Here is a 25,884-nt window from a genome sequence, read left to right as displayed (position 1 = left end):
CTCATAGCTACAATAGCCAAGAGTAATTCAGCACCTATAGTAGCTGAGGATAGAGTGATGTGGAGATGCCGGCATTGGACTGGGGTGAGCACAGTATGAAGTCTTACAACACCAGGTTAAAGTCCAACAGGTTTGTTTCGATGTCACTAGCTTTCGGAGCGCTGCGCCTTCTTCAGGTGAATGAAGAGGTCTGTTCCAGAAACACATATACAGACAAATTCAAAGATGCATCTTTGAATTTGTCTATACATGTGTTTCTGGAACAGACCTCTTCATTCACCTGAGGAAGGAGCAGCGCTCCGGAGGATAGAGTGGTAGAGGTTACAAAGAGTCCATTAAATCTGTGCTCTGAAACCGTGGTACAGGTAATCAGATTCATGTGACTAATTTTTGAAGTAAAAAATTAATTATGACAGCTCTGTTCTCTTAACTTTTGAGAAAATATGCATACAATGTACAAATGTAAACCACATTTGCTGAATTTAGTAGTTGAATTTTGAATAATATAAATGTGTCAAGAATCTTTATAGTGCTGTAAACATCAAGTTCAACAAATATGAAATAGCTTCATAAAAGAAACAAATGTTGCTGTCACGATGAATCAATGCACATTAAGTTGAAATATGTACAGTCGTGGAGCTGCTTTTCCTGTACCTGATGCCATTAGATTGCCTGGATGCATCCTTCTGAAGGTGGCCAATCTTATCTGAGTCAAATTGGTATTAGTGAGATGTTAATGAGCTCAAATAAGGTTTGTGAGCTTAATGCCTCATTAATGTGATGTTTAGGTCACTGCCATTTTTAAGGCGGCCTACTGTTGGAGGACTGAGATGCCTACCTCTGTCAGGAGGTTGGCCTATTTTGTTATGTGAATCAAGTTCCATGATGTAAACAACACCGTAATTCAAAATTTGGGAGATACCGAATAGGACCAAAACAGTGGGCATGATCTACCGGTCACATTACACACGAAAGGCAGCGTGGCTGGTATATGCCGGGAGATGCCTCTTCCAGGACTTACCTGGCTCACCACGCCTCATGAGATCTAACACGATCTCGTGAGACGTCACAATGTGAATCTCACCCATTGTAGCAGATCACGTTTTAGCAAATTTGTATATTGGAGCGAGACAGCTAGTCTCACTCTAATATGCACTCCCGTGATCTAACCAAGGCGTTGGGATCTAACCCTTACCTCGGCGATCTCGGGCGAAAGCCATTTAGTGCTGGTCCCCAAAAAAGGGGACCAGATGAAAGGCATTCATGGGGGTCTCCCAGGGGATTGGAGGCCCTCAGGTGCTTGTCCTCTGTGCAAGGTGACACCCTGGCACTGCTGTTGTGACTCAGACACCCAGGCGCTACCAACCTGCACCCTGGCACCCTGGCAGTGCATTCTGGGTGGAGGTGCCAAGCTTGTTTACCACAAAGGGAATCGGGCCGGCAGCGCCCTGTGCAGATGCAAGGGGGTGCAGGGGGCATGAGGACTCCATTATAGGTTTAGTTGGGGCTTTGGGGGTCGCGTCGGGGCGGGGGGGGGGTCGCAAGATTGTGACGCCATTTAAAAATGGCATCACAATCTCCTGCACTGAGCAGTTCTGGCGAGTGGAGCTCTTCAGTGCAGAAAACGGGACTAAGTGCAGCCTCGTCGGGGAGTTCCCCACTGAGGCCCCAAATGGGAACAGAGTCTCGTTCGATAACGCAGGGTTTCTCTGCGCTCCGAGCGCAGGGAACACCCGACTAAACACGCTCATTATGGGACTCTGTTCCCATTCGGGTGGATCGTACCCAGTGGACCCACAAAAATAATCAGGACCATTGCCCCAACAGGTTCCGTCACTCACCCGCCAGGGCTGAGAACCCCTCTCCTAAGACTCAGCTTGATGCCAGCCACATAACCTCTGGGTCACATAATATTGCATCAGCCTAATTCGGGTCAGCCACATTGGGATGCCTGTTTGGAATAGGCTACCCATTGGATTTACTTAAATGAGGCCTATGTTTCTATCTCGTCTCTGCAATTCAACTTAGCTGCAGCCTCTTCATTTCCAACATGGGCAGGTGACCAGTGCACTCCACTATCGGCTGACAAAATTAATTTAAAAAAGTAAACTCCAAGCAATTGAGTATATTTATTAGTGCAGAATCCGCATGGACCAGGCAGGTAGAAAACAAAACTAAGGTTTATTTACGCTAGACAATAATCTTCACCTCCGGGTCAGGGTTTATATACTGGTGAGTTTGTCCCTTGTTAAGGGGAAGTCCTGTCCCCATTAGCGGGGAAGTTTGCACTCTGTGGAGGTCACGGGGAATCTGGTAGCTCTTATGCTGTGACCTCCACGAGGGTTATAACAAATAGCTTTGTATTACAGATGACAGTATCTGAAAGCATCCAGGTTCCATGATATAGAATTACCAAATAATGTTTAATAATGCATATTTGAGAGATAGCGATTTTACATGACTATCATTTATCAATCTTTGTCAGTGGTTCACAACCTGCGGTCCACGGACCACTGGTGGTCCAAGAGAGTACATAGAACATACAGAGCAGAAAGAGGCCATTCGGCCCATCGAGTCTGCACCGACCCACTTAAGCCCTCACTTCCACCCTATCCCCATAACCCAATAACCCCTCCTAACGTTTTTGGTCACTAAGGGCACTTTGTCATGGCCAATCCACCTAACCTGCACGTCTTTGGACTGTGGGAGGAAACCGGAGAACCCGGAGGAAACCCACGCAGACACGTGGAGAACATGCAGACTCCGCACAGACAGTGACCCAGCGGGGAATCGAACCGGGACCCTGGCGCTGTGAAGCCACAGTGCTATCCACTTGTGCTACCGTGCTGCCCTAAGTACTGCAGCTGGTCCGTGGGAAAAATAATAATACAATTAGGGGCACCTCGTGTACATCATAATCAATGTTACATTATTATTCGCAATGTAATGTGCTACACAAAAGATCCTGGTGAATATATGGCACAATGGTTAGCACTGCTTCCTCGCAGCACCAGGGATCCGGGTTTGATTACGGCTTTGGCTGATTGTGTGAAGTCTGCACTTTCTTCCCGTGTCTCTGTGGGTTTCCTCCATGTGCTCCAATTTCCTCCCACGTTCTAAAGATGTGCAGGTCGGTAAATTGGCCATGATGGCATAACGGGGATAGAGGGGCAGAGTTGGTATAGGTAGTGTGCTCTTTCTGAGAGTTGGTGCAGACTCGATGGGCTGAATGGCCTCCTTCGGCACCGTAGGGATTCTGTGATATATTCTATGATATATATAAGTTTGACTCCCGTCAGCCGTAGGCTATGTAAAAAATGTTTAAAACGTCTTGCGTACATTGTGGTCAGCAAAAGCTTTTGTTGACAATCCATGGTCCGCATAAAGGCAAAGGTTGGGAACCGCTGGTCTCTGTACTAACATTTTGCATCTTAATTTTGCTTTGTAAATTTAAAAATACTCAAATCCTTCCTAGAAGATATTATTAAAGTTCAAATTTAAATTTGTTAATGACTAGTATTAGGCATAACGATAAGATTAAAGATAGCATAGAACGTTGCTGGCAGAGTTTTAGGAGATGAGTTTTAGCAGACGTTTAATGCAAAAGGTTCAGACAGAACTGACCCTGTTGAGGATATACCAAGACCTTAGAGGTTAGTACAGATAAAGTTATGCAAATTACCTATGACATCAGTGTGTTCAAGAGGAAATTTCATCATAGAATTTACAGTGCAGAAGGAGCCCACTCGGCCCATCGAGTCTGCACCGGCTCTTGGAAAGAGCACCCTACCCAAGGTCAACACCTCCACCCTATCCCCATAACCCAGTAAACCCACCCAACACTAAGGATAATTTTGGACACTAAGGGCAATTTATCATGGCCAATCCACCTAACCTGCACATCTTTGAACTGTGGGAGAAAACCGGAGCACCCGGAGGAAACTCACACACACACGGGGAGGATGTGCATACTCCGCACAGACAGTGACCCAAGCCAGAATCGAACCTAGGACCCTGGAGCTGTGAAGCAATTGTGCTATCCGCAATGCTACCGTGCTGCCCTTTCGCTCGGATATTTGCTTCCAAATTTGGCTTGGGGACTGGATATTGAAGGCCCATTCCTTGTGTATGAAGACTGTCAGTTAGGCAAAGCTTTTGTTTCTTCTAACCGGGACAAACTGAGACAAGCATCACTATTTTCCAAATGGCCCTTGTGGTGAGGGAGCACAGTTTTAGGGCAGCCACAATGATGACTCATCATGTTCATTCCCTCTCTATTGTGGCTGATGTTGATGTAGAGTAACAACTACAATTTACATTCAGGTGGTTAAGTTCCCTCAGGAGTAGCAGTGAGTTTTTGTGAATTGGGCATATGTCCCATGGTTGTTCTGGGTGATCTGAGTCACGGACTGGAGAATTTTCAATTTTTCAATTTATGCTTCAACTATCCACATCTGCCATAGTTTATTCAATTGCAATTTAGGGGTGCACATTAGTTTTGCAGAAGATCAAAGTGAGGAAACATCTGCTTCAAGCCTTTCATTGATCTTTGCATTGTTGAAGGTTAAGCAGTTTCTGCACCAAGCTGACCCTTGTCTTCCCCTTGGCACCTACCTTCTCCAGGTAGCTATGGAAGTTTAGTGTGCAGTTCAGTTTCATTCCAAGATAAGTCGGAATGCTGTCAATAGTGCTCCAGAAAGCCACTTCCAGGATTCACTTAGCATTGCTGTTATCAAGGCAAATGCAGCGTCTGTTGTTTTGTGGGGGTTGTCTTGACCTTCCACTTTCACAATTGTTCTTCCATGGTGTTTAGATTCACCTCCAGGCAGAAACAATGTCATAAGTATCGGCTTGCGTGCTAGGGGAAGGTCACCCACCTATGCTAATTTGTGTAACTTTGTTGGTGGCATGGTGCACATGCAGACATTGAAGAGCGTTGGTGTAAAGACCGAATATCATGGCAGCCTGTTGCTGCGTAACCAGGGTGGGCTGACTTAGTGACCAAACTGGACACTTGGCTGCTTATTATTCAGCATCGTCCATAGTAGGCAGAGCACTTTGGGGATCCATGCGTGCTTCAGGATTAGTCTTTTTATATGGACCTGATGACACGTTTATAAAGGTTACACCAGCCATGGAAGCGTACACCTGAATGTCAGATGAATGCAGAGTTGGAATCTGTTGGGCAGCACGGTGGCGCAGTGGTTAGCACTGCTTCCACACAGAGCCGAGGACCCGGGTTCGATCCCAGCCCTGGGTCACTGTCCGTGTGGAGTTTGCACATTCTCCCCGTGTCTGCGTGGGTCTCACCCCACAACCCAAAGATGTGCAGGCTAAGTGGATTGGCCACGCTAAATTTCCCCTTAATTGGAAAAAAAATGATTGGGTACTCTAAATTTATAAAAAAGAAAAAGAGTTGGAATCTGTTGCAATGCCCAGAGTGGTTGAACAGTCTTACAATGTTCATCATGAAGAATCGCACATAAATATTGGACATTTGAATGAAGAATGAGCAAGGAAGTGGCCGCAGTGAAATTACACCTAGTTTGGTCAAGAGGAGGAGAGCTGAGAAGAGAAAACATTGACATGAAAAATAATGAAAGGTTTGTATTGTGTGCAGACTAGGAACGGCCACCCCTCGGATCTTTAAGGCTTCGATTGACAAATAAACTGCTTACTAACACTCATTAAAGAGTGCTGACACTGCAATTAATAACCTCTTCTAAAAGTGAACAGTTGAACTTGGTCAAACAATGATGTGGAGATGCCGGCGTTGGACTGGGGTGAGCCCAGTAAGAAGTCTTACAACGCCAGGTTAAAGTCCCAACAGGTTTGTTTTGATATCACTAGCTTTCGGAGCGCTGCTCCTTCCTCAGGTGAATGAAGAGGTATGGTCCAGAGACATATATATAGACAGATTCAAAGATGCCAGACAATGCTTGGAATGCGAGCATTAGCAGGTGATTAAATCTTTACAGATCCAGGGATGGGGTAACCCCAGGTTAAAGACGTGTGAATTGTGTCAAGCCAGGACAGTTGGTAGGATTTCGCAGGCCAGATGGTGGGGGATGAATGTAATGCGACATGAATCCCAGGTCCCGGTTGAGGCCGCACTCATGTGTGCGGACCTTGGCTATAAGCTTCTGCTCGGCGATTCTGCATTGTCGTGCGTTCTGAAGGCCGCCTTGGAGAACGCTTACCCGGAGATCAGAAGCTGAATGCCCTTGACTGCTGAAGTGTTCCCCGACTGGAAGGGAACATTCCTGCCTGGTGATCATTGTTGATCAAACAAGTCATTGCTGAGGATTTCTAGTGCTATTTAAGACCGTGCTTACCTCCATATTCACTCACTGTTGGAGACTGACTTTGAAGAGGAATTTTGAGAACACATTGGGAAACCTTCTGCAACACTTTATCAATACTTCACCAACACTCTTGTCAACAGTTTTCCTCAAATTTTTCCTGAGGATTTATTCCAAAAAGAGAGTTAGTGTTGCACTACTCTATTGAACACCTCATAAGAGTCACCAGGAGTAAGGTAGTGCTTGGTCATAAGAATCTTGCTAGGTGTCACCATTTAGTCTGAATTTAAAAAAAATATTTTATTCAGGTATTTGCATTAACAAACAAAAAACAAAACAAAATGAAAGCTGAAGTAAAATTATACAACTTAATAAATACCCACTCCTCGCCTGCCTTAACCTCTCCTCCCATCTTGCCTTCCCCATTTTAACCTTCCCCCCCACCCCCTGTACTGCATTTTGGAAGGTCTAATACAGGTAGGCAATATACAGTGGAATGGTAGAACCCTCAAGAGTATTGACATTCAGGGAGATCTAGGTGTACAGCTCCATAGGTCATTGAAAGGGACAAAGCATTAGCATTATTTGGATGAGCCGGGAGTGCAGGAGACGAAAGAGGCCGGTATTCTGGCCTTTGCGTCCCTGGTAGCCCAGCGGACGATTCTGCTACTGTGGAAGGATGCGAAGCCCCCTAGTGTGGAAGCTTGGATCAATGACATGGCAGGTTCATTAAATTGGAGAGGGTAAAGTTTGCCTTGCGGGGATCTGTGCAAGGGTTCCTCAGGCAGTGGCAACTGTTCCTAGACTTTCTGGCAGAACGTTAGGAGGAGATTAGCAGCAACAGCAACCCGGGGGGGGGGTCTCCGGGTATGTGTTTATCTGGTTTTGTGGGGGGGTTTGTATATTGGAGGAATTCTCTGTCTAATTTGGGTGTGCGGTGTCTTTCTGTGTGATTTCATTTTTCTTTTTCTAAGGTGGGGGGGGGGTTTGTTGAAAATTTGTTAAAATTGAATAAAAATATTTTTTAAAAAAAAGAATAAACTCGGTTTGTTCTCACTGGAACGATGGAGATTGAGGGGCGACCTGATAGAGGTCAACAAAATTATGAGGGGCACAGACAGAGTGGATAGTCAGAGACTTTTTCTCAGGGTACTAGGGGGCATAGGTTTAATGTGCAAGGGGCAAGGTTTCGAGGAGATGTACGAGGCAAGTTTTTTACACATAGGGTAGTGGGTGCCTGGAACTCGCTGCCGGAGGAGGTGGTGGAAGCAGGGACGATAATGACGTTTAGGGGGCATCTTGACAAATACATGAATAGGATGGGAATAGAGGGATACGGACCTCGGAAGTGTGGAAGATTTTAGTTTAGACGGGCAGCATGGTCGGCACAGGCTTGTAGGGCGGAAGGGCCTGTTCCTGTGCTGCACTTTTCTTTGTTCTTTGTTCTTTGTTCCCGTCCCCCTCTGCAGACACCTCAATCCTCCTTGAAGTCAATGAACGGCTTAATTATATTTAACAATGCAACCGCCCACCGCCCCCCCCACCCCCGCCCATATTCCAAAAACAAGCCCTTTTGACCCACGGGGTCTTCCCTGCCCATACAAACTCCAAGATCAACGCATTAACCTTCTTAAAGAATGACTTTGGGACAAAGATTGGAATGTTCTGAAATACGAACAGGAATCATGGCAGCACCGTCATCTTCACCGTCTGCACCCATCCCGCCAACGACAGTGGGAGCACATCCCACCTCTTAAAATCCCCCTTCATCTGTTCCACCAGCCGAGTCTTATTTAACTTACGTAGCTGCATCCAACCCCGCTTCACCTGAATACCCAAATATCTAAAGCTCGCCCCCACCACCTTGAACGGCAGCAGCCGTTAGCTCCTCTCCTGCCCTCTGGTTTCAATCAGGTACACCTCGCTCTTACCCATGTTCAATGTGTACCCGGAGAACCGGCCAAAGTCCTCCAAAATCCCCATAATGCCCCAATGCCCCCCCAATGCGTCCGAAATATATAACAATAGGTCGTCCATGTTCAGCGAAACCCTGTGTTCGATGTCCCCCCGCGCAATCCCTCTCCAGTCCCTCGATGCTCTAAGTGCCATTGCCAATGGCTCTATAGCAAAGCAAAAAGCAACCCCTGCCTCGTCCCACGGTGCAGCCCGAAATATCCCAAGCTCATCTAGTTCGTCCGCACACTTACGACCAGTGCCCTATACAGCAACCGGACCCAGTCCAGAAACCCCTGCCCGAACCCAAACCACCCCAGCACCTCCCACAGATACACCCACTGCACTCAGTTGAAAGCATCTTCTGCGTTCATCGCCACCTCCCCTTCCTGCCTCTCCGGGAGCATCATAATCACATTAAGCAACCTCCTCACATTTGCCGACAACTGTCTCCTTTTCACAAACCCCATTTGGTCCTCACCTATCACCCCAGGGACACAGTCCTCAATTCGCGAAGCCAACACCTTCGCCATCAACTTAGCATCCACATTCAACAACAATGTCAGACGGTATGATCCACACTGCTCCAGGTCCTTATCCTTCTTCAATATCAGGGAGATGGATGCCTGCGACAGTGTAGGAGGGAGTTCCCCCTCTCTCTAGCCTCACTGTATGCCCTCACCAGCAACGGCCCCAGGTCCCCCCGCAAACATTTTAGAAAACTCCACCGGCACCGGGAACCAATCCGGGCCCTTCCCTGCCTGCATCGTCCCCATACTCTCCATCACCTCCCTCTACCCAATAATGGCCCCCAATCCCTGCACCAACTCTTCGAATGCCCTGGGAAACTCCAACCCATCCGGGAACCGTCGCATTCCCTCCCCCTCGGCTGGGGCTCCATCTCATACACTTGCCTGTAAAATTCCTCAAACACCCCATTCACCTCCACCGGATCCACCCTTCCCTTCCTGCACTTCACTCTATCAATCTTCCTCATCGCCTCCTACGTCCTCAGCTGGTGCACCAACATCCTCCTTGCCTTCTCCCCATACTGGTATATTGTCCCCCTGGCCCGCCTCAACTGCCCTACGCCTTCCCCGTGGACACCAATCCAATCTCCATCTGGAGCCTCTGTTTCTCCCTCAACAACCCTGCCTCCGGGGCCTCCAAATACCTCCTGTCCATCCTCAGAATCTCTTTCACCATCCATGCCATCTCTGCCCGTTCCGCCTTTCCCCTATCTGCCCTAATCAAAATGACCTCCCCCCCCCACCGAACCACCACCCTGAGTGCCTCCCACAGCGTGACGGCCCTGACCACCCCCGTGTTGTTCAGTTCCCCGTACCCCCGAATGGTGGTCCTCACCCGCTCGCACACCTCCTCATCCGCCAAGAGCCCCATGTTCAACTTCCACTGCGGGCGCTGAGACCACGATCGCCGAATACTCCGAGCCAATCATCTCCGCCAGCAATGCCTTGTCCACCACAAAAAAGTAAATCCAGGAGTATATCCTGGACATTTTGGAGAAATACGAAAATTCCCTCACCGTCGGCCTCCCAGACCTCCATGAGTTCACCCCCCCCACACGATCCATAAACCCCTTTATATCCCTCGCCGCCGCCACCACCTTCTCAGACCTCGGGCTCGACCGGTCCAAGCTTGACTCAATGACCATATTAAAATCCCCCCCATGATCAACTGGTGCGAGCCCAGGTCAGGGATCTTCCCCAGCTGCCGCCTCATAAAATCCACATCATCCCAATTTGTGGCATAAACCTTTACCAGGACCATCGGCATCCCTTCCAGCTTCGCATTAACCATCACGAATGTCCCCCCCCCGAATCGTCCACAATGTTCTCCACCTCGAACCATCCACTTATTCACAAGCATCGCCACCCCCCCTCATCTTCATGTCCAGTCCCGAATGGAACACCTGCCCGACTATCCTTTTCTCAGCCTTTTCTGGCCCCCAATTATTAAATGCGTCTCTTGTAGAAAAGCCGCATCCAGCTTGAGACTCCTCAGGTGCGCGAACACTCGTGACTGTTTAACCGGCCCACTCAGCCCCCTCACATTCCACGTGACCAGCCTGGTTGGGGGGCTCCACAAACCCCTCCCCTGCCAATCAACCATATCCCTTTTTGGGCCAGACCCCAGCCCATGTCACACGACCGTCCAGGCCCACCCTTGGATGTCCACCGTCATCACCCCTTTTCCAACTGCACCACAACAACCACACCCTTGTCAGCAGCCCCACTCTCCTAAAAAAACAACAGCCCTATCCCCTCCCCTTCACCTATCTCCTGACAACCTCCCAGTGTGCTCCCGTTAACTAGCCCGCCCAACTAGCATGGCAGCCCCTGCCCAAGGCCTACAAACCTCCTACCCCTCTCCCCCGTCCACACTTCCCCAAGAAACAAAGAAACAGAAAAAAGGTGCACTCATCCTTGATGCTCTCCAAGCACCACACCACCAACCCAGCCAAAACATTTCAAAGGGAAAAATGTTTCCAAGAACAACAAGAAAACACCTCCTCAAATGTTCAGTGTCCTCCTTCTCCTGCCAATCCATTGTCCCTCAAAAACCCCATGGCATACCAAAATAATATTCTTGATTCTGGAAAGTCACCCAGAGACGGACCAGGCACAGCACTCCAAACTTCACTTCCTTTTTGAAGAGTGCAGCCTTGATACGATCAAACCCGGCCCTTCTCTTCGCCAGTTCTGCACCAAGGTCCTGGTACACGAGCAACTTGTTCTCTTCCCAGATGCACTTCCTTGTCTGCCTCGCCCACCAAAGAATCTTCTCTTTGCCTTTTGTTTTAATGTATTTTATTACAAACATGTATCAAAACAGGTTACAGCAAATAAGTACCCCGGGAAACATACTTCTCAGCAATAAACTACCCTCTCCCCTCCCCCCATCCAACTGCGACGAACAGCTCCTCAAACACTGTCACAAACCTATCACTATTTCTCAAACCCCCCTGCTGAGCCCCTTAACTCATACTTTATCTTCTCTAACTGCAGGAAGTTGTACAGGTCACCCAACCAAGCCGCTACCCCCGGTGGCGATCCCGACCGCCACTCCAGCAAAATTCGCCGCCGTGCAATCAGAGAGGCGAAGGCCAAAACATCGGCCTTCCTCCTCTCCATGAGCTCCGGCTTCTCTGAAACCCCAAATATCGCCACCAAAGGGTCCATCTCCTCCTCCACTCTCCTGGCCAAGACTGCGAACACTCCCGCTCAGAATCTTCCAATTTTTAGCAACCCCAAGACAAGTGCGCGTGATTCGCTGGCCCCACCCACACCTCTCACACTCATCTGCGACCCCCTGAAAGAACCCACTCATTCTCACCCGAGTCATATGCAGCCTGTGGACCACCATAAACTGTATCAGGCTAATCCTTGCACATGAGGATGTCCCGTTTACCCTACGCAGTGCCTCACTCCATACTCCCCAATTGATCACCCCTCCCAACTCAGCTTCCCATTTCTCCTTGATCTTCACCGCCGGCTCGCCTCCCTGCTCCCCAGCCACTTGTATATATCCCCAATTCTTCCCTTCCCTCCACACTTCCACAAGCATAAGAATTTTAAAATTGAGGCATTGATTGATTGGGAACCAGTGTAGGTCAGCAAGTACACGGTGATCAGTAACAGTGTTTGGATGAGTTAGGCCAATCGCATCAGAGGTTTAGATGACCTCAAGTTTATAAAGGGTAGAATGTGGGAGTCCAACGTTCTGTGTTGATTGTATACATTAAGCTTAAGTATATATAGGTGCAGGGCAATCATTGGATAATTACTTGAGCACATATAAAGAGACATTAGGCCCGAGGACACTATTTTAATTTAATTTGGTAATTTTCCTTTGAAAGTTTAGTTTTTTGTTACAGTGTCCCTTTAAAGGGCTTTCAATTAGATAATGAGTTTACTTGTTAATTAGTTTACTTTATGGATATCAAAAAGCAACCTTTAAGAGATGTTTCATTAACCAATTAGTTTTTTTTCGAGATTCCAAAGAGTAGGAAAAAAGACTTATTGACGCCGGGGTTGGGTTATCGATTTCAGAGCTGTACACTTGTAATGTTTCACTTTGTAAATAAACCTAAAACTGAGTAAATGTTGACTCCTGGTCTCATCCTTCACGAACTGGCTGTCAGGCGTTTAACATGTTAGAATGATCACAAAGGCATGGGTGGGAGATTCAGCAACAGCTGAGCTGGGGCAGGGGCAGAGTTGGGCAATGTTACTGATATAAATTGACTTTTCTAGTCAGGTATAAATGAGAACTCATTAAGAATAATTAACTATAATCATATTAACCATGAGAGTAAGGGAAGCCGAATAGCTGGGAACATTTTGCAAGTTGCTTGAGACTTGCTTGAGACTGTAAGAACAGTGACGTCATCTAGCTAAAAGGCCCATTGTTACACAGTAAGAACTGGTAGTTCTGTCTGTATGGAAACAGCCAGTCTAGAGATACTTTCTGAATGGAAATTGGCAAGTGATGGTTTGGAAAAGTTGCACCAAGATATTTAAATACACAAATCTCTTAAAATTGATAGACAGACAGTTTGGCCGAATTGAGTGAATTATGAATTAGTTAAAGCCAATCAGAGGTAAAAAGAAGGCCAGACCTCAAGCTAATAATCCCCTTAAGAATCACTTACCCAGGATGGGAAATCTCATTCCGGAATCACTCTCTCTCTCGGAAACCTATGTCTTTGCTGCTTGCCTTTGCTAATCGCCATCTTTCTTTTGTTTAAATCACTTAGTTATGTTGTTCTGTGTATTATGATTTGAAGAATTACCACGATCTGTATTTTAAAACTCAACTACTGTATTCGCAAAAGACGATCAATCTGACTAGCTTGCTAAAGGGCTAGTCGGAACTCTCTAAATGTTGTATTGAAAATAAAGTTATCAGTGGACACTACAGCTGACTAATAAAGTTCCAGTGGACTTTGCCAAAAAGCACAGACTTGATCTCTGTTATTTGGGAACTAAGAAGGGATAACGGATATCCAGACTTCCGAATAGAAACAGCGATCCATCAGTTATCAAGGTAGAAATAGGTGGTCTTAGCGATAGCGTGAATATATGGTCAGAAGTTCATGTCAGAGTCAAATATGACGCCAAGGTTGCAAACAATCTGATTTAGCCTCAGTCAGTTACCAGTAAATGGGATCAAATTAATACACAGGATGGTAGCTAGTGATGCCCAGGTGCTCTTTTCTCCTCTCAGGTTGGACTTTATGATCCTCCAAGGATCTTCCATGGCAGAGAGCACATACAATCCAGCCAGTGGTCTCACCATCTCCACCATCTCCTGGTGCCACCACAATTTTACCTGGGGCAGGAATGGTGTTTGGCAGACTGCCTGTGGACCAATTGAGATGCTAAAGTGGCAAAAGGCTTTATCCCACTTGCACTGGAATTTAGCCAGCAGTGGGAGTGGCCTATATCAAGTACCCAGTCTGGCAGGTCCCTGGGTGGTGGGCAGGAGCGGGGGCGGGGGGGGGGGGGGGGGGGGGTTCCTAAACTTTCTTCCTGGGTTCCCATGGCCTCTCACACCCTGCCCCATGCTGGAGAGCTAATGGCATCTAATTGGCTGACAGCTGTCTGAGATGGCACTTCCCGAAAGGCCAACGCCCCATAAAATCAAGCCGCTGGCGTCTCCAAAGTCCAACTCAAGAGAATGACTTCAAAAACGCATAGATTCCTGGAGAGCATAGAGGGAGGACATTTGATCCATTATGTTCCTGTCAGTTCTTTGAAAGACCGATCCAATTAGTCCCACTCCTCTGTTCTTTCCTCATTCCCCTACGTGTTTTGCCTTTTCAAGTATTTCTCCAAACCCCTTTGAAAGTTACTGTTGAATTTACTTCTGTCACCTCTTCAGGCAAAGTATTCCAGATTGTAACACCTTGCAATGTTCAACAAATTCTCCTCATTCCCCCTGTAAATGATTTCCCTCAATTTTCTTTAATCTGTGTCTTTTGGTTGCCAGCAATTTATTCTATTTGGTGAAGTTAAGCATCTGAGGCATTGGAGCCCCCTACCCTCCAATCAATTCACAATAGGATGTTAATTCATCATATTGAATTGTCAACGTATTACGCTAGAGTGTTAAGATGTGGGCTGGTGGCTATGTTCAGGTAGTTAGGTTTCTGACTTCAACTGCACCATTGTAATGAGGAGTTAAGTGGGGCCAGACACTTCCCCACATTGAGAATAAATAGGTAAATTCGAGGAAAAATCATCTTGAGCTGCTCTTGGGTGACTCCTAGAGGTTAGTTATGAACAGAGGTTTAGGCTAATTGGCCAGCCTTGGGCGAGCTTGTCCTGAAGTTAAGCTTGTTTTAGGGATGAAAATTGTACCACTTAAGAAGACCTTACATCTTTTCTGCATTGCATATTTCAATGATTGCTTCATTTTATGCAAAGCAGCTATGACCCATGCTTATCCAGGAACTCATTTGCATTGATTGAAAGGATATCACAACCTTTTGAACTCCAACAGTAATCTGTAGTATCGTCACAGGAAATAGCTAATAAAAACAACTTTTAACTTAGAATGCAGATGCAAAAATCACAGAGTGAAAAATGACTTTCCACTACATTTAATTAAAAAAAAAATATAGCAACACGTAAGGAATACCTCAGTCCCTTCCTAAAACTCAACTGACTTTAAAATTGTATATAATTGAGTGATGCAGATTAGCAAGATCCCAGCTTTACCTTAGTTAGGGCAGTGGTTAGAAAATCATTACAACTGGCCCCAGTGTTCTTGGATTGAGTTAGACTGGGTTTGGTTGGGCTAGGGAAATTTGTAATAAAAATATAAGACTTCCCTTATTTTAATCAACATCCACATTTCCTAGCTGGAACATGTCTGTATCTGTCGATCAGGTGACTGCCAGACAAAACTTGCCCAACAGTTACAGTCGACACTTACTCATGAACAATGCGAGTTTGGGAATGATACCAAAGGTTACCCAGCATCCATGCAAGCCAGGCCTCAGTGAGAAATCACTGGGCAGAATCTTCCCACAATGCAGTGGGATCTTGCACATGGCAGGTGACTTCATGGGTGCTTTGGTGGTATACTTTGGCCCATTGACATTAACAGGTAGAAAAGTGCAAATAATTCTGCAGTGGCAGAAAATTATATCTTCAGGAAAGTGGTGGACAGGAAACATGCAAAAATAACGTAATTACCTGAAGAAACAATAATATTGCAATGTAATTCCACGCACAGTGACTTCTGAACCTTGACTGGATTGCCAGGGAAAGGAAGTATATTGTTATTTCCCCTGAGGCTGCAGGGAGGATAATCTGAATATGAGTCTTTATCCCAGTCCCATCACTTAATGTCACGTGAAATCACTGACTTGCTGCAACAGGATTACAGGGAAGCTGCTACCCTTTCAGTGCCACACCCTGGTGTGCATTATTCATGACTAGGCAAAGACTGCAAGCGTTCGCACACGAGGCCATGAACAACAATACAAGCAAGTTCAGTTCTATCTTGAAATCCATATATGTGCCCCTTCCCAGTTGTGATGTGGAGATGCCGGCGTTGGACTGGGGTGAGCACTGTAAGAAGTTTTACAACACCAGGTTAAAGTCCAACAGGTTTGTTTCGATATCACTAGCTTTCGGAGCGCTGCTCCTTCCTCAGGTGAATGAAGAGGTATGTTCCAGAAACATATATATAGACAGATTCAAAGATGCCAGACAATGCTTGGAATGCGAACATTAGCAGGTGATTAGCAGTTGGGAAGAGGATTGTGACACTGGGCCGTCATCAGAAGCAGGAGCTCAAGGTCGTGCAGTGGTTAGCACTGCTACCTAACATCACTGACAACACAGGTTCTTCAATCTTGGTCCCAGGTCATTGTACATATGGGGCGGGATTCTCCGACTCCCCCGCCAGGTCGGAGAATCCCTGGGGGGCGGCGTGAATCCTGCCCCGCCACTCTGACCCTGGCAGCTGTATTCTCCGGCACCGGTTTTTGGGCAGAGGCCGGGTTTACGCCACGCCGGTTGGGGGCCATTGGCAGCGGCCCCCTGGCAATTCTCCAGGCCCCAATGGGCCAAGCGGCCGTCAGTTCCTGGCTAGTCCCGCCGGCGTGAAATATACATGGTCCCACACGGCGGGACCTGGCTGGTAGGCCGTCTAGTGGAGTCCTCGTGGGGGGCGCGGGAGATTCGGCACCGGGTGGGTCCCCACAGTGGCCTGGCCCGCGATCGGGGCCCACCAATCTGCGGGCGGGCCTGTACCGTGGGGGCACTCCTTCCTTCCGCGCTGGCCTCTGTAGGGCTCTGTTAAGGCTGGCGTGGAACAAAGAACAAAGAAATGTACAGCACAGGAACAGGCCCTTCGGCCCTCCAAGCCCGTGCCGACCATACTGCCCGACTAAACTACAATCTTCTACACTTCCTGGGTCCGTATCCTTCTATTCCCATCCTATTCATATATTTGTCAAGATGCCCCTTAAATGTCCCTATCGTCCCTGCTTCCACTACCTCCTCCGGTAGCGAGTTCCAGGTACCCACTACCCTCTGCGTAAAAAACTTGCCTCGTACATCTACTCTAAACCTTGCCCCTCTCACCTTAAACCTATGCCCCCTAGTAATTGACCCCTCTACCCTGGGGAAAAGCCTCTGACTATCCACTCTGTCTATGCCCCTCATAATTTTGTATACCTCTATCAGGTCGCCCCTCAACCTCCTTTGTTCCAGTGAGAACAAACCGAGTTTATTCAACCGCTCCTCATAGCTTATGCCCTCCATACCAGGCAACATATGGAGAAGAATCCCCCTGCGCATGCGCAGGAACACGTCGGCCAGTCTGCGCATGCACGGAACCACGGCAGCGGTTCTGCGCCTGCACCAACGTGCGCTGGCCCTTCGCCGCCGGCTGGCACGACACCAACCCCTCGGGCGCCAGCCTAGCCCCTTTAAGTGCGGAGAATTCTGCAACTTCCGGTTGGCCCGACGCCGGAGTGGTTCGAGCCGTTCTTGGCGCCAGCGTCAGGCCATCCCACCAATTGCGGGAGAATCCCGTCCATGGAGTTTGCACATTCTCCCCGTGTCTGTGTGAGTCTCACCCTCACAACCCAAAAGGATTGCAGGGTAGGTGGATTGGGCATGCTAAATTACTTCTTCATTGGAAAAATGAATGGAAAAGAAGCAGGAGCTCTGTTAAGAGAGTTGGTATGAAAATCTCAGCAGGTCTAGCAGCATCTGTAGGGAGAGAAAAGAGGTAACATTTCGAGTTCAGTGACTCTTTGTCAAAGCTAACAGAGAATGTGGGAAATATTTATACTGTGGAGTGAGAATGGAAGATGAGTCATAGCTACAGAAACCAAGGGAAACGGGGTGCTATTAGCCACAGAAACCAAGGGAAAAGAGTGCTAATGGCAGCCCCCAGAGAGAACAAAAGGTGTGAGAGGCCAAACAACAGAGAAACTAACATCAGAGGCTGAACTGTGACAGATGGAGATGTGGGGGGAGGGGAAGGGGAAGCAAAGGGGAGAAGGGATAAGGAAAGGTGGATAAGATTTGGGGGGGGGGGTTAAATATATATTAAGAAAGACAAGAAAGAAAGAAATGGTAAGAGACAGTTGAAATGACATGGGATGAAAACAAATGGGTCTAGGTGGGGTAGAGCTAATCATCTGAAGTTGTTGAATTCGATGTTGAGACCGGAAGGCTGTAGCGTGCCTAACCGGAAGATGAGATATTATTCCTCCAGTTTGCATTGAGCTTCACTGGAACATTGCAGCAGGCCAAGGACAGACATGTGGGCATGGGAGCAGGGTCTTTTGTTAAAATGGCAAGCAACGGGAAGATCCGGGTCCTGCATGCGCACAGACCGAGCTCACCTGATGGAAATGGTGCAGGTTAGGACATCATGCCGGATCGCACCATTTTAGACGATGGGAAGTGGGGGCCTAATTTCAACGGCAAAGTTACATCCAGTTGAAGTTGAGTCATTTCATCTGGGAGCCAGAACAAAGCCCTCGAGGTTTCAAACCCATTAGTGAAAGCTGATGGAATCGAGGACCTGAGCCACTGGAGGCCCAGGTGGATGAATTGTAAGTTGAAAAATGAAAGTACTCTCCTGACCAGGACATTTCTTGTTTCTGTGCCTGCAACCTGACTGTGGACATTCTTCCGCGCTGACCCATAGTTCTCCATCCCCAACATAGTTTACAAGAATGTTGCCAGGGTTAGAAAAGCGTAGCTACAAGGAGAGATTGGATAGGGTGGGGTTATTTTCCTTGGAACAAAGAAGGCTGAGGGCTGACTTCATTGAGGTTTACAAAATTATGAGAGGAAGAGATAGACTGGACAGGGTAAATTGTTTCCCTTGGTGGAGAATTCTAGAACCAGGGGACATAGTTTCAAGATAAGTGGCAGAAGGTGTAAAGGCTCATGAGGAAGAACTTTTTACACAGAGGGTAGTGGGTGTCTGGAATTCGCTGCCCGAGTTAGTGATGGAGGCAGAGACCCTAAACTCTTTTAAATATACCTGGATCTACACCTTAAGTGCTGTAAGATATAGGGATGTGGACTGGGTGCAGGAAGGTGCCATTAAAAAGGGCACCTGGGTGTCCTCGGGCTGGCATGGTCAAGATGGGCTGAATGGCCTCCTTCTGTGTTGTAACTTTTCTATGATTGTATTATCAGAACCTAGCCTGTATTTAATTTTCAATCCAATCCGTCAATGCTAGGAGGCAGAGTTGGGGGGTGAAGTTGTCTCAGGCCTTATGTGCCAGGGCCAAATATTTACACAGCCCTTGAATCCCCAATATCCACCCATTAAAATGGTGCTTCATTGTCCCAAGGATTCATTTGCCAAAGCCTAAAAATAATAGCAGAAACACAATGTAAGATTTTTCCATGAAACATGAACAGCCCAAACATATATTTTCTACCCTATCCTTTTAGTAAATGTATTTTTAGGTCCGTTAGGGATACTTTTTCACACAAAGGGTAGTGCAAATCTGGAACTCTCCTGCCCAAATTGCTGTGGAAGTTGGATCTATTTAAATCTCAGAACTGAGATTGATATACTTTTGTTATGCATTGGTATTGAGATATATGAAGAACAGGTGGCTTGAGGTACAAATGAGCTTGATAGCAATCGAATGGCGGATCAGCACTTTAGGGTTTACATAGAACATAGAACATAGAAAATACAGCACAGAACAGGCCCTTCGGCCCACGATGTTGTGCCGAACCTTTGTCCTAGATTAATCATAGATTATCATTGAATTTACAGTGCCTACAAATTCCTATCCTGCTTTGACTAAATCCTTTAATTTCTATTATTATTGGATAAATGTTTTGTTGGGAGTAGGGTATCGACCTCCCTGAAGGGAAAGTTGGTGGCTCACCCAACTGCACTTAGCCAACGCGCTCTGCAGCCATTTAATGGTTGCTGGGCCTAAACTTTGCACAAGGAAGGACCTCTGCGCCATTCCAAGAGGAAGTCCTGCCTTAGAGAGCTGCCATTCAAAGGGCTGACAGTTCTCTATTCCCAGCAATGTCACTGGAAGCCGTGGAATGCTGGAACGGCACCAGTCCCTGAGGAAGGCATTGAGCAATGAAGCTCGGGCTGTGAGTTGAGTCCAGGGTCTCACCGAGGCAACGCAGGACATGATCTGGTAGGGGGACGGGGATTTGGGGGCAGCGGGACCAATCAGGGGAACACAGGGATTAGATCATTCGTTGTAGGGTCTCCGATGGGCACAGGGTGCCTGACAAGGAGGCATTTCCCATGCCTGATGCCATCTGACACCTCCTCTGCCATGGGTAAATGCCCGAGGTGCAAGGGTGGCCGCCTGTCCCAAGGGGGCATAACATTTCAGTAGGAACCTGAAATTTGCTTCATGCTTAATTACCATCAAACATAAAATCATAGAATCCCTACAATACCGAAGGAGACCATTCGGCCCATCAAATCTGTACTGACCATTCAAAGAGCACTCTCCAAAAGAGCACCTTTCCGAGGCCCGCTCCGAGGCCCGCTCCCCTGCCCCATCCCTGTAACCCTGCCTAACCTTTGGACAGGAAGGGGCAATTTAGCGGCAATCCACCGAACCTGCACATAGAATCCCTACAGTGCAGAAAGAGGCCATTTGGCCCATCAAGTCCACACCAGCCCCTGGAAAGAACACATCACTCAAGTCTACGACTCCACCCCATGCTTGCAACCCAGTAATCCCACCCAACCTTTTGGACACTAAGGGGCAATTTAGCATGGCCAATCCACCTAACCTGCACTTCTTTGGACTGTGGGAGGAAACTGGAGCACCTGGAGGAAACCCACGTAGACAAGGGGAAGAAAGTGCAGACTCCACACAGTCACCCACGGCCGGAATTGAACCCGGGTCCCTGGAACTGTGAGGCAGCAGTGCTAACCACTGTGTGACTGTGCCGCCCACATCTTTGAACCAGTTGGACATCTTCTTGTAACTTTATGCGAGACAATTCTTTTGATAGTCACCATTCTCTGTCATAATAGTTAGAAGCTTGAAATAATTTTTAAAAGCTTAAATTTCTTGAAAAGCGGGATAATTAGAACTGCAGACTATTTGGGTTGAATAGATCTGCAAAACAAATAGTGGATCATTTGACTTTTGATCACATTTATGTGCTAAACTGATATACGGGATATAACCCAACTTGCATCGTTTCCCCAAGTCATTGCATTCAGTATATCTTTGTTTAAACAATGTATGTGATGCAATAAGGACATTTTCAGGGAAAGTAGAACAGAAAATGCTGATTCAAAGTGAAAGGGAAGATGAATGGTGTAAGAGGTACAGTATCCTGCCTCTCATTCGCCTCGTTGGCTTATGCCAAAAGCTTGCTCAATTAAGATCCCCTCACTTAAGTTATTGAGCAACAATATTTTTTTCCTTTCAGAAAAAGGCACAGAGCGAGGCTAAAATATTTCATGAGAACATTGTAATGGCTTTTACCAAAGAAAGAGAATGCTGATAAAATTGCGCCAAAGATGATGGGAAAATGGATGGGGTGAAGATCCATTGGCAGAATGCACTGAAAAGTTTGACTATGCCTAGAGTGAATAAGCCATTTGGTCCGGATGACTTGCATCCCACCTTGCTAAGGAAAGTGGGAGTGGAGACAGGGGTGGGGCTTGTCATTATCTTCCAAACTTCCCTCGACATGTGGGAGGTGCCAAAGGATTGGATGTGACACCGAGGGCGGGAGCCCGGGGCCGGGCCACAGAATCGCTACGACTGGCACAAATCGCGCCACGTTGCCCCGACACCGGGACGGGGTCCGCAGAGCAGAGAATCGGCGCCATTGGCGCTGGCGTGGTCGGCGCAGCACGGTGCCGGTTGGGGGCTGCTCTACAGGGCCCCCCCCTCAGGTGATTCTCGGCCTGGGATCGGCCTGGGATGGGCCGAGCGGCCGTAACAAAATACCCGAGTCCAGCTGGCGCCGTTTTAACCTGCTCTTACCCGGCGGGACCGCGGCGTGGAAGGGTCCGGGTGCGACCAGTGGGCGTGTGAGGGGGGGTCCAACCCCGGGGGGGGGGGGCCTCCGCTGTGGCCTGGTCCGCGATCGGGGCCCACCAATCGGTGGACCGGCCTCTCGGGCTGGGGGCCTCCTTTCTTCCCCGCCGGCACCTGTAACCCTGCGCCATGTTGTGTCGGGGCCGGCGTGGAGAAGGAAGCCACTACGCATGCGCACGTTGGCGCCGGTGTCACTGCGCATGCGCGGACCCCACGGCGCCCAGTTTACGCTGGTATCGGCAGCTGGAGGTGTGGGTCGCCTGTAGGGGCCAAAATTGCTGTTCCTGAGGCCATGTTGGCGCCGTCGGGAAACGCGACGACGTTTACAATGGTGTCAACACTCAGCCTGAGGATCAGCGAATCCCGCCCCGGATGTCCAAGAAAGCGTGTAAAGGCAGTCCTAGTCCCTGCGACCGGCCAATTTATGATGACCTTTATTAGTGTCTCAAGTAGGCTTACATTTCCACTGCAATTAAGTTATTGTGAAAATCCCCTAGTCGCCACACTCCGGCACCTGTTCCGGTACACTGAGGGAGAATTCAGAATGTCCAATTCACCTAACAGCACGTCTTTCGGGACTTGTGGGAGGAAACTGGAGCACCCGGAGGAAACCCACGCAGACACGGGGAGAACGTGCAGACTCCGCACAGACCGTGACCCAAATTGGCAATTGAACCCAGGTCTCTGGCGCTCTGAGGCAACAGTGCTAATCACTGTGCTACCGTGCCGTCATACTAATGTGTTGGGGAACGTTTTATAGACAAGTCAGGAAAAATTTAACAGAACTTGGAGAGGTTTGAGTTAGTAAAGGAGAGCCAGGATGGATTTGCAAAAAACAGATTGTGTTTGACTAATCGATTTGAATCTTTGGATGAAGTAAGGTTGGTGAACACAGGGGGATGTTATCTATATCAGGCATTGTCAAACTCGGGGGCGTGACCTGCAGGTGTTGGGAGGGTCGCGGCGCTCCCGATCGCGCAAACCTGTGCACAACAGCCGCAGCAGCTGGCTGCTAATAACGGCGGCTGCAAGCGGTCTTCAAAATGGCCGCGAACATGTAAATTAAATGCGGCCACAATGCGCATGCGTGCCAGATCATCGGCGCGCATGCGCAAAGCTGAGCATGCCCGCTGATGATCGGGCACGCATGTGCAGTGCGACTGCTTTTTTTTTTAAACGGTCGCACCTTTTTCTTTTACAAGTTCGGGAGGTTTTTATTTTATTTTAAAATATTTTTACAAGTTCGGGGGGGTTTTATTTGATAACATTTTACAGGGAAAAAAAGCAGAACTTTGGACAGATGGAGACTCCATACTTTCCGACACCGGAAGGCTTCACCTTCATCCAACAGGTTCCATTGGAGGAGCGTGTACGAGGGTCAAAGGGACCCAAAACCATTTCCTCCATTTTTGTCAGCAGCAAACAGGGTAAGAGAAAATGGTGGCCGCGCAAGTTGGCCGGCGTGGGTCGCGAACGTCGGCCGGGTTGGGTCCCAAAGGTTGGCCGGTTGGTAAAAATGGGTCCCCGGAAAAAAAGTTTGAAGGACACTGATCTATATGAATTTTAAGACACAGTTTGACAAATACTACATGATGGCTGGTTAACAGATTCAAGCTCATGGAATAGGCAGGTTACTGTCAACTTGGATAAAACATTGGTTTAAGGACAGAAAACAGGAAATTGTGGTAAATGTTTGTTTTTCAGACTGGAGGTTGGTAGACAGTGGTGTTCCCCAAGGATCTGCTAGCACCACTGAATTTTAGATATATATAGAAATGACTTGGTTATTGGAACACAGAGTAAAGTTTTAATATTTACAAATGATATCAAACTTGGAAGTGCGACAAACAGTGAGAATTCTACCAATTGACGTAACTGGTCATAGATAGGCTATCTGTGGGCAGACAAGTGGCATATAGATACTATTACAGAGAGTGTGAGATAATGCATTTGGCAGAATGGATAGTGAGAGGCAATATTGGCACATATCTTAAGGGTGTGCCGGGATAGAGAGAGCTGGGGATTCATGTACATCAATCTTTGAAGGTGCAGGAAATATTGAGAGACTAGTTTGCAAACCATATGGGTCGTTGGGTTTCAGACATTGGGCCATTGAGCACAAAAACAAGGAAGTTATGCTGAATATTTATAAAGCTCTGATGGGACCACAGCTAAAGTATTGTGTCCAACTTTGTTTGGGCTCTACACTTTAGGAAGAAATTGAAGGTCCTTGAGAGGGTGTAGATAGATTTACCAGAATGGTTCCAGGGCTGAGGGAATTTAGCTACAAGGCTAGGTTTCACAAGCTGGGAATGTCCTCCTTGCAGAAATGTCCTGCAGGGTTACCAGTGACCAGAAACTCAACTGGACCAACCAAAACAAGAGCTGGTCAGAGGCTGGGAATGCTGCAATGAGTAACTTACTCCTGACTCCCCAAAGCCTGTCCACCATCTATGAGGCACAAGTCAGGAGTGTAATGGCTGCCTGGCTGCGTGCCGCTCCAACACCATTCAGGAAGCTCAACACCGTGCAGAACAAAGCAGCCTGCTTGATTGCCACCCGATCCACCACCTTAAACATTCACTCTCTCCGCCACCAAGACACAGTGGCAACAGTGTTGTACCATCTACAGGATGTCCTGTAGCACATCACCAAGGCTCCTTTGAGAGCACCTTCCAAATCGCTGACTACTTGGAAGGATCAGCAGACACATGGGAACACCATTACCTGGAAGTTCCTCTCCAAGCTACACACTATCCTGATTTCAAAATATGTCCATGGTTCCTTCTTGGTCACTCGGTCAAAATACTGGAATTTCCTCCCTAACAGCACTGTGGATGCACCTACACCACAAAGACTGTAGCAACCCAAAGGGAGGCTCATCGCCATCTCCTCAAGGGCAATTAGGTATGAGCAACAGATGCTGGCAGACCACTGACTTTCACATCCTGCAAAAGAATAAAAAAGAACATGGCTGAGGAGAGGTTTGCTCGAAGTGTACAAGACTGTGACAGGTTTGGATAAGGTAGACAATGAAAAACTGTCCCCACTAGTTGACTTTACAAGGACTAGGAGGCACAGATTTGAGATTAAGGGTAAGAGATGCAAAGAGTATGTGAGGAAGAATTTTCTCATGCAGTGAGTGGTAATGACCTAGATCTCCCAGACTACTAGAGGGAATGGGAACAGAGATGATAAATGATTTCAAATGAAAATTGGAAAGCCACTTATGGGAAATAAGCTTGCAGGACTTTGGGGAGAGGGTGGAGGAATGGATTGGATTGTTCCACAGAGAACCAGTATTGGCTGGATGGGCGGAATGGCCTTCTTCTGTGCCCTAATGATTCTACGGATTGGGTTTTACTCCCACCTGCTGGTGGGTTTGAAGGCAGGCGGGGTGCATGTAAAATCCAGTGGGTAGCCTTCCCTTGATAAATGAGATGGAAAGGCTTCTGGGAGGCTCTGCAGACACATGCTCAGAAGGCAGTGGGAGTGGATTATCATAGACATCGATGCCAGGAGTCAAGCCCTGAGGGCTATAACAAATTCAATCACCTCACACGAGTGCTCAATGTCAATGAATGTCGTATCTGGTTTAGCACACTGGGCTAAATCGCTGGCTTTTAAAGCAGACCAAGGCAGGCCAGCAACACGGTTCAATTCCCGTATCAGCCTCCCTGAACAGGCGCTGGAATGTGGCGACTAGGGGCTTTTCACAGTAACTTCATTGAAGTCTACTCGTGACAAGAAGCCATTTTCATTTCATTCATTTCATCCTACTCTCAACTGCAGCACCAGCCACAATCACCGTTCAGTTCCCTGCACCCCCACCCCTATCCAATCATAAAGTCATAGAATTTACAGCGCAGTACAGGCCCTTCGGCCCTCGATGTTGTGCCGACCTGTGAAACCATTCGAAAGCCCATCTACAGTATTCCCTTATCGTCCATATGTCTATCCAATGACCATTTGAATGCCCTTAGTGTTGGCGAGTCCACTACTGTTGCAGCTAGGGCATTCCACGCCCTTACTACTCTCTGAGTAAAGAACCTACCTCTGACA

At 47.7% G+C, this 25,884-nt stretch overlaps 1 long non-coding RNA gene across 1 annotated transcript in view; it reads left to right on the top strand.

The window, feature by feature from the left end:
- Window positions 1-25,884, top strand: part of LOC140403795 (uncharacterized) — a 110,690-nt gene that overhangs the window by 73,513 nt on the left and 11,293 nt on the right. The gene's annotated exons all lie outside the window — the stretch shown is intronic.

The sequence above is a fragment of the Scyliorhinus torazame genome, chromosome 2 (genome assembly GCF_047496885.1).
Source record: "Scyliorhinus torazame isolate Kashiwa2021f chromosome 2, sScyTor2.1, whole genome shotgun sequence".
NCBI lineage: Eukaryota > Metazoa > Chordata > Chondrichthyes > Carcharhiniformes > Scyliorhinidae > Scyliorhinus > Scyliorhinus torazame.
The sequence above is the reverse complement of the archived record's forward strand: the minus strand, read 5'-3'. Positions and strand labels throughout refer to the sequence as shown.